The sequence below is a fragment of the Parasteatoda tepidariorum genome, chromosome 10 (genome assembly GCF_982258835.1).
Source record: "Parasteatoda tepidariorum strain Cologne lab strain chromosome 10, Ptep-v5.0, whole genome shotgun sequence".
Taxonomy (NCBI): domain Eukaryota; kingdom Metazoa; phylum Arthropoda; class Arachnida; order Araneae; family Theridiidae; genus Parasteatoda; species Parasteatoda tepidariorum.
The window spans coordinates 60508923-60516623 of NC_141764.1; the positions used below are offsets into that span (position 1 = coordinate 60508923).

Sequence of the window (7701 nt, forward strand, 5' to 3'; positions counted from 1 at the left end):
ATGTATATCATAGGATCCTGAAAGAATTATTTCTATGTCTCTTTTGTCATGATATAACATATGTTTATTTATCTCTTATTTGTTTACTTATTAAAATATATCATTTCTTATTTTCAAATATATGATTAAATCTAATATTTGACTACATATTAGAAAATAATAAATTATACAGTTAAATAAGCTTTATTCTTTTAATATTAAAATAGTAATGATGAATCAGGATTTAAAATTAAAAGAAAAAAATTCTTGTTAAATTATTTTCTATCATAAACACAGCTTCATGAAAAGCATCAAACAGTCTTGCTTGTTCATTCTAGTGAATTATAATGTGATAAATTACATTGATTTAATCTAATAAAAACTAAAAAATCACCTCTTAAAAATATTTAAGTATTAAATTAGCTAAAGTAAAAAATATTTTACGTTGCTCAAAAGTTTGAAATATTTTCGCTAGCCCTTTAGAGGATGACGTGACGTCAAGCGTCAAGGCGGCACCGCACAAGATTTGTGACGTCACATCTACTGCGGCGCCCGCCTTGCCACGCAAGCGTTATCGAATCGACGTCTTCTGGTTCCAGTGTTTACTTATAAAATCTGAGAAACATCATTAGAATGTTTGATTTTATTCACTAAAAATTATTGTTATTGGAATTTTTCTGAATTTCCGCCAAGCTTTTACTAATGTAAATAGTGAATTATTTCATAAAAATGGCGACCTAATGTTTCGAAAGTAAGCATGATAGAATTGATGAGCTAATCTTTTCCATTAGAAACCAAATTTCGAGTAAAGCAGATTTTTAACAAATACCAGGCAGTTCTTAGTGTCCTTATCTTAAAAATATCATAATAATAATTAAATATTTGATGTCAATTAATTTCTTTACTCATTGTTAATAAAATCTAAAATCAGTGGCGCTTCAAAAGTATGTAATTCATGTTTATATTCTGTTGCATTTTTTTTTACCAGTGTTTGACAATTTTAATGAAATAAATAAATATGGATTTTGCAATTGTTTAACTTAGATTATAGTAATAGCTAAAATATAAATTTTAATAAATTAGACAATTATTATAATTATAATAAATTATCAATTTAACTTTCAACATGATGCCACTAGAAAGTATAAATCATTTCAAATCACCTTTTTTTTTATTTTAAAGAAAACTTTACGTGTTACTAATTTGAACTAATAGTTTCAAAATCTGTTTTATTATCTAAGGGTTTGTTTAGGCATTCTTTCTTATTAGTATTAGATTTTATGATTCATTGGTATGCTATTTATTGTTCAATATACTTGTAATTTTATATTTAATATATAATTTGTTATTAAATAGTGAGAAAACTATTCTTTATGCCAGTAATTATAAAAATTGGTTTTACTATGATCTTTTTAAAATATTGAAGAAGTAAAAGTTAATTTTTATTATAGACTTTCATTGTTTTTCTTTCAGGTGTTGCTTATTAGTTTACTCATTTATAAAAATTGATGTATTAGCAGGTATGCCAACTTTCCAAATAACTAAGTTTCATAACTCTTAGTACTTAAGAGTCGTAAACTAATTTTAAGCCGAATAGTAAAATTCTCAAAAACTTAAGTTTCTATTACTAAATTATCAATCTGTAATCTTGACTCTAAAATCCTAATGCGGGACAAATAATACTAGTTGGCACCTCTGTAATAAATTGCTTGAGTATTAACAGTATTTAAATCAAATTGTTATTTTAATTTGCTCTAAAAGTTGTTTTTTGCATATGCTTGCCTAATCATTTTGCATACTTGCTATGACCATTGAAAAAAAAGTGGCGTGTGTACAATATTATTTTTTGTTTTAATAATGCTTATTGCAAAGAATTTGTGTGGAGATTTCAGTATCATAATCTGTGACAATAATCACCTTGGAAACTTCCGGACCAAAGGCATAACCCGGGCAAGCATCTACATGTTTTTTTTTTTTATTTAAAATTTGCAAGTTTAAAGTCTATTTCACACCTTGACGATTATAGTTGGCACGACAGATCATGATACGGATATATTCCCAAATTTTCCATGATAGTGACAAGTTTTTTTCATGCATGTACATTATGCATAACTGATGACAGATATTAGCTTGGTAATTCTTATTAGTTTTTTTAAACTGAGACTATGATCCAGATTTAAAATATTTTAATGTGGATTCAGTTCGAATTTTAAAGTTAAATTCATATAGTTTCTGAACAATTATTTTAAGTAAACACTAAGTTTTGAGTGAAATCAACTTTACTTAATCTTGGTAAAAATAAATTAAAAAGAAAATTAAAGTGATAGAAAGTTTTTGTTTATTAATTTGTTAACTTTTTGACTCATATTAGTTTTTATTTTTAATAATTTCAGGTGTCTATTGGGCAAATGTTGTTTCAGATCAACTAACTGATAAAAACATGATCGAGCTGATTGCTAAAAACATGATTGATCGGTTGTTGGCAAGGGTAACCAGAAAGTTTTGTTTATCAATTTCACAAATTTTTGACTCATTAGTTTTTATTTTTAATTATTTCAGGTGTCTATTGGGCAAGTGTTTGAGATCAACTGACATATAAAAACATGATTTATCGGTTGTTGGCAAGAGTAAGCAGGTCTCCCAGGTGATAATGCAGTAATTTTTAGTTTCAAACTGAAACACTTGGTATCAATTAATTTCTCTTTATGTGATTCATCTGGAGTGTAGATAGTATAGTTATTAGTCAGGTTCTCTTAAATTCATAAATACCTGGGTAATTATCAATTTTATTTAAAAGTTTTGCCTATTTTTTTTCAAGTGTTACAAAATTATATATGTTTAAAGCATAATTTAATTTCGCTTGATTTGTCATAGTATGAAGAAAATGTATTGAAACATGTAAATTACAGAAATCATAGTTTTCTTCATTTATCTTTAAATTCTTACATTCGCGTTTCTAATTGTAATTCTCAATTATTTGTGGTTTTAAAAGTAATTTCAAAACGAGGAAAGTTTTGCCAGAAATATATATGAAATGCAGAAAGATTACAGATGCAGGAAAAGTTTATCATATTAAACTTTTATTGCATCTGAATAATAAATTTCTTATTTGATCCATATTTAGTTGTGAAGTTTTGTCTTTCTGAATAATAATGTATGTGTTATTTGAACTTCAAAATTTTTGAGTTCTTATATCATTATTATATTGAATTAAAAGAAATATAGCTTATTATTATTATTTACAAAAATGTATAAAATACATGCTATTAATATATTTGTATGCTAAGTTTAAAGTTTTAATTATTCCCTTATTTATTTATTTTTTAACTTGTGTTTTAATGAGTTGTAATGTTGCAAATTCTGAACAGCAACTAAAAAATTATTTAATCAATGATATATTTGGCCATCTTTTTTATTTGGTTTAAATTATTTTAATATCACAACTCAGAAATTTTGAACTGTGCATTACAGTAATCAGTTTGAAACATTCTTGATACCATAGTAAATTCATATTTTCATTTCTTTTTTTGCAGTTTATTTTTTAATGACTTTTAAATTAGCAAAATTATTACAACTTGCAAAGTTTGAATTAGGCATTTGAGTAATCACTTTTCAATGCATGGTAAATCCATGGGGTGTTTTGTTTATTTTATTGCAGTTAATTATTACAATACACAAAATTCTATTCATGCTTTTATTACTCACTCTTTAATGTGGTGATATCACTGTTTTTTTTTTCTTTGTAATTTTCACAGTTATTGCTATTGACATTTTAAGTTATTGCTATTGATATCCACATTGTTTTTTTTTAATTCCCCATATTTTCTGAGACAAAAATTAATTGCGAAGAACTGACACTATGACCATTGGTTGATTGGAATCAACCCTTTTCTTTGAAAGAATGAATTAAACTGGGTGAACAGTTTGATAGTTAGGTTGACCTGGGGTAATTCCTGATTAAGAAATGCAGGCATGTATTTTGTGAAAAAACTATTCAAGATAGAATTTTTATATTTACTGGAAGTTAGAGGCTATATGAGATGAGTCCTATGCTATCTTTTGTTTGAAAATCTAATGAGAATTTAAAAGTGATCAGGAATTACCCCTTCCCTTGATCATTTCTGGGGTAATTACTGATCACCTGTTTTTATAGTAATGGTACTGTTTAAAAATAATTATACATTGGTAATTAACAAATAAGACATCAGGATCAAAGAAATAAACCAAAAAGATATGTTTATAAGCAGCTATTGAAAGCAAGAATAAAGATTAACCTTTTAAATTTTTCAAAAATCTTTGCATTGTGCAATACATTTTAGGCAAGCAGCCAACTCATTTTCATGTTCTGCTGGAATATAAGAAAGAGTTCCCACCTGGGTTACTTTAACTAGTTTTTTTAACTTCATTAAGGTGAGAGTGTAAAGTTAAGTAAGGAATGTCAACAGCTCTCAATGAAATTTTCATTTTCTATCATTAAAAGAAATTCATTAATTTTGCTTTCTAGAAGCTTAGTATCCTTTTAAAGCTTGTAATTTCATCCCATATTTATATTATTAGGCTAATTTATATATTTAAAAATTAATCTAACACTGTACACACATAAAATTAAGATAGAAGCAAGGTGAGACAAACCAAGAATGATGCAAATCAGAACTCATTTATCTTGTATACAGTTAAAAATAAATTTTGTTATTACAGTTAAAATATATTTTATAGTTGTTCCACTTAATAAATATGAACTGTTATTTAAGAAATGACAATGAGAAGAAATGACAATGATCAGGAATTACCCCAGTGATCAATAATTACCTCATCTCTAGGGGACAGCATTTGATATAGTTTCCTATAATCAATTATAATGTTTACAGTAGATGTGAAACAATTAAACAAAAGCTTACACTATTTTTATATTAAAGAAAAAGAAACTCAAAATATTTATTAAGAGAAGGAGGTGGATCTTTGCAGAAATGTGTACATTTTGAAACCCATCTTTGAAATGGAAAATACAGAAAGCAGTTTAAAAGATACCTATTTTGTTAGTTTAAACAAAAAACTATTAAGTAAATATAGTTATGCTTTAGTAAAGTGTAGAATCATTCTTATCCGTGTCTCAAATTTAAAAAAATAATTTTTTTTTTTTAGTAAAACTTAAGTGATTATTATTTACCCCAGAAACAGAATGATCGCGAATTACCCCGGGTCACCCTAATATAATAAATGGCATTTTGTTGTTTCTCTTATAAATATTCAAATATCCTTTTATAACTAACTGCATGCTGTGCTCTTTATTCTTTTCTTAATTGAATAAACTATAAGAAATTTTCATCCAGACCCTTTTCTCTAAGAGTCAATTTGTTTTAGTTTTTCACATAGCCACTTGCTTGATACATGTTTAATAAGTTTAATCCATCTAGGCCTGTGTAAGTACAGGTATAGATGTAAAATATAATTACCAACGAATTACCCCGGGTCACCCTAATATAATAAATGGCATTTTGTTGTTTCTCTTATAAATATTCAAATATCCTTTTATAACTAACTGCATGCTGTGCTCTTTATTCTTTTCTTAATTGAATAAACTATAAGAAATTTTCATCCAGACCCTTTTCTCTAAGAGTCAATTTGTTTTAGTTTTTCACATAGCCACTTGCTTGATACATGTTTAATAAGTTTAATCCATCTAGGCCTGTGTAAGTACAGGTATAGATGTAAAATACCTTGGCATTTATTAATTTTATTGAAAATTTAATCATGTGAAATTAAGTTTTGCTTACATTGTCAATAGTTAATTATTTACTAAGAAGGAAAATTTCTGCAGTAAAACTAGTATGATGAGTTTTTTAAAAAATGAAATGTTATTTTTTCTCTTTTTATTGCATTTATTTTTAAATGTTGAGGTATTTTAAAAAAAATTTCCTATTTTACCGAAAACTATTTTCCTGCTGTTTGTAAGATGTAAAAATTCATCTTTTGCTGCTAAATAACATAGATATAAGAGGGTAATTCTAAAGTGAGCATTAAAATGAATAAAAATATCTAATATTTTGTAATAAGTGTTATCGTAATTAATATAATACTAACGTATATGATAGAAAAACATAATACACCTGGCGATAAATAATTTATCTCTTTTATACATTTTTAATTACAAATTGGATCTTACAGCAACCAATGGGTATGTTGAACAAAAGAATGCATTTTCTGTCAAAATCATAAAGATTTTTTAATTAATACTCTCAGGGTTCATTCCAGGCGGGGTTTGGGGGGCGCCCTGCCCCGTATGCTCTTTTGATGAGAAATTTCCACCCTGTTGCCCTTTACTCCTTTTATCCCGCCCTGATATAATAAAATGCGCCCTGGTGTATCCCCTCCAAAAAGATACTACCTTCCTGCAAAAAGAATTCTTTTGTTCTGTCTCCCCACTTAGTGATACTTTTCTTGAAATAAATTTGTCTTCCCTCTAGCCTTGTCTCTCTCTTGTCACCCCTACTTCAGTAGCCCAAAGACGACTGTGCGCAAAGTCGAGCACTTTACGGCAGAACAGTTTAACGAGGACCAATACCGCACACCCTCGTCCCCTACGCAGACTGATCCAAGTCGTCCCCCATCCGCGCACAGTCCGCAGCCAAAATCTTAACTGATAAAGCAAAAAATATATAATTTATAACTAATTTTGATAGTTTGTTTTGTTTGCTTAAAATTTCTCATAGGGAATTAATGCATTGCTATTTTTTTTTCTTATTAAAAAATGATTTTTTTTTTAAGGTGATTCAATAGCATCCGTCGTTGAACTTGAGAAGCTGTTTAATTGTTTAGGAGATCGAAAAATTGGCAATTACTGTCAAATAAATTATTAATTGTATTTAAAAAAGACATTGTGTGCTCTGTTGGTACAGCTATGCACAGTGATATTAAATTGAATAATTTAAATTGTTTTTTGTTGTATTATTTACCATAAATATTTAAAATACAGTTTGATTATAGCTGGAATCTAGAGAAAATCTAAAATTCTCAATGAATTTAAATGTACCTCTGAAATTCACAAATTTTAATTTTAAAATCAATTCATGTTTATCTTGAAATTGTTACAAGAAATATATTTTCTGCTAAGTGTTATGAAAGTTCCTTTATTGTATTAACATGAAAAAATTGCACAAATTTAACCCAGTTAAATCTGATACATTTCAACTTTTCTCTGGTAAGAGTCAATACCAAATATGATTCGTATTCTTTCAATCTAGGATATTTAATTTTTTTCATGTTAGCATAAACTCATTCTTCTAAAACATCTTTTTTATGTAACTCTTCAATTTTTAATAGCTATGTTTTCTCTTCTTTTTTTTTATAATGGCTGTTGTTCATTTCTGTATTATACAATTTCTTACATATCTCATACTGGTCTGATTTTGTTGCATAGAAACAAAAGAATAAGCTTTAAAGTTAATGACTATTTTCAAAAATTCTTAAATGTTCCTACAAATGAGTAGTTCACAAGTAATTGTTTTTAAATTGCTATTTCTTCCCCCAAGTTGGAATCAGTTAGTAAAATTTTTTGTTCATATTTAAAAATAAGATTTCTGTTCAACTCAATTTGACTAATTTATTCAAATTATTGTTGAGCTATTTCTAATAGACTTGTTAAAGAGTCTTTAAAAAAGAAAAGATTAAATTTCTTCTTGATTTTGATGGTGAAATAAAATTTTTCATTTATTGTATTAATTA

General features: G+C 27.0%; 1 long non-coding RNA gene across 1 annotated transcript; it reads left to right on the forward strand.

Moving 5' to 3' along the window:
* The first annotated feature begins 544 nt into the window (after positions 1 to 544).
* On the forward strand, positions 545 to 6530 carry LOC147802968 (uncharacterized). Its single transcript, XR_015429940.1, has 2 exons — positions 545 to 730; positions 2373 to 6530. It is a non-coding gene; the product is annotated as an uncharacterized LOC147802968 (long non-coding RNA).
* Positions 6531 to 7701: the final 1171 nt, after the last annotated feature.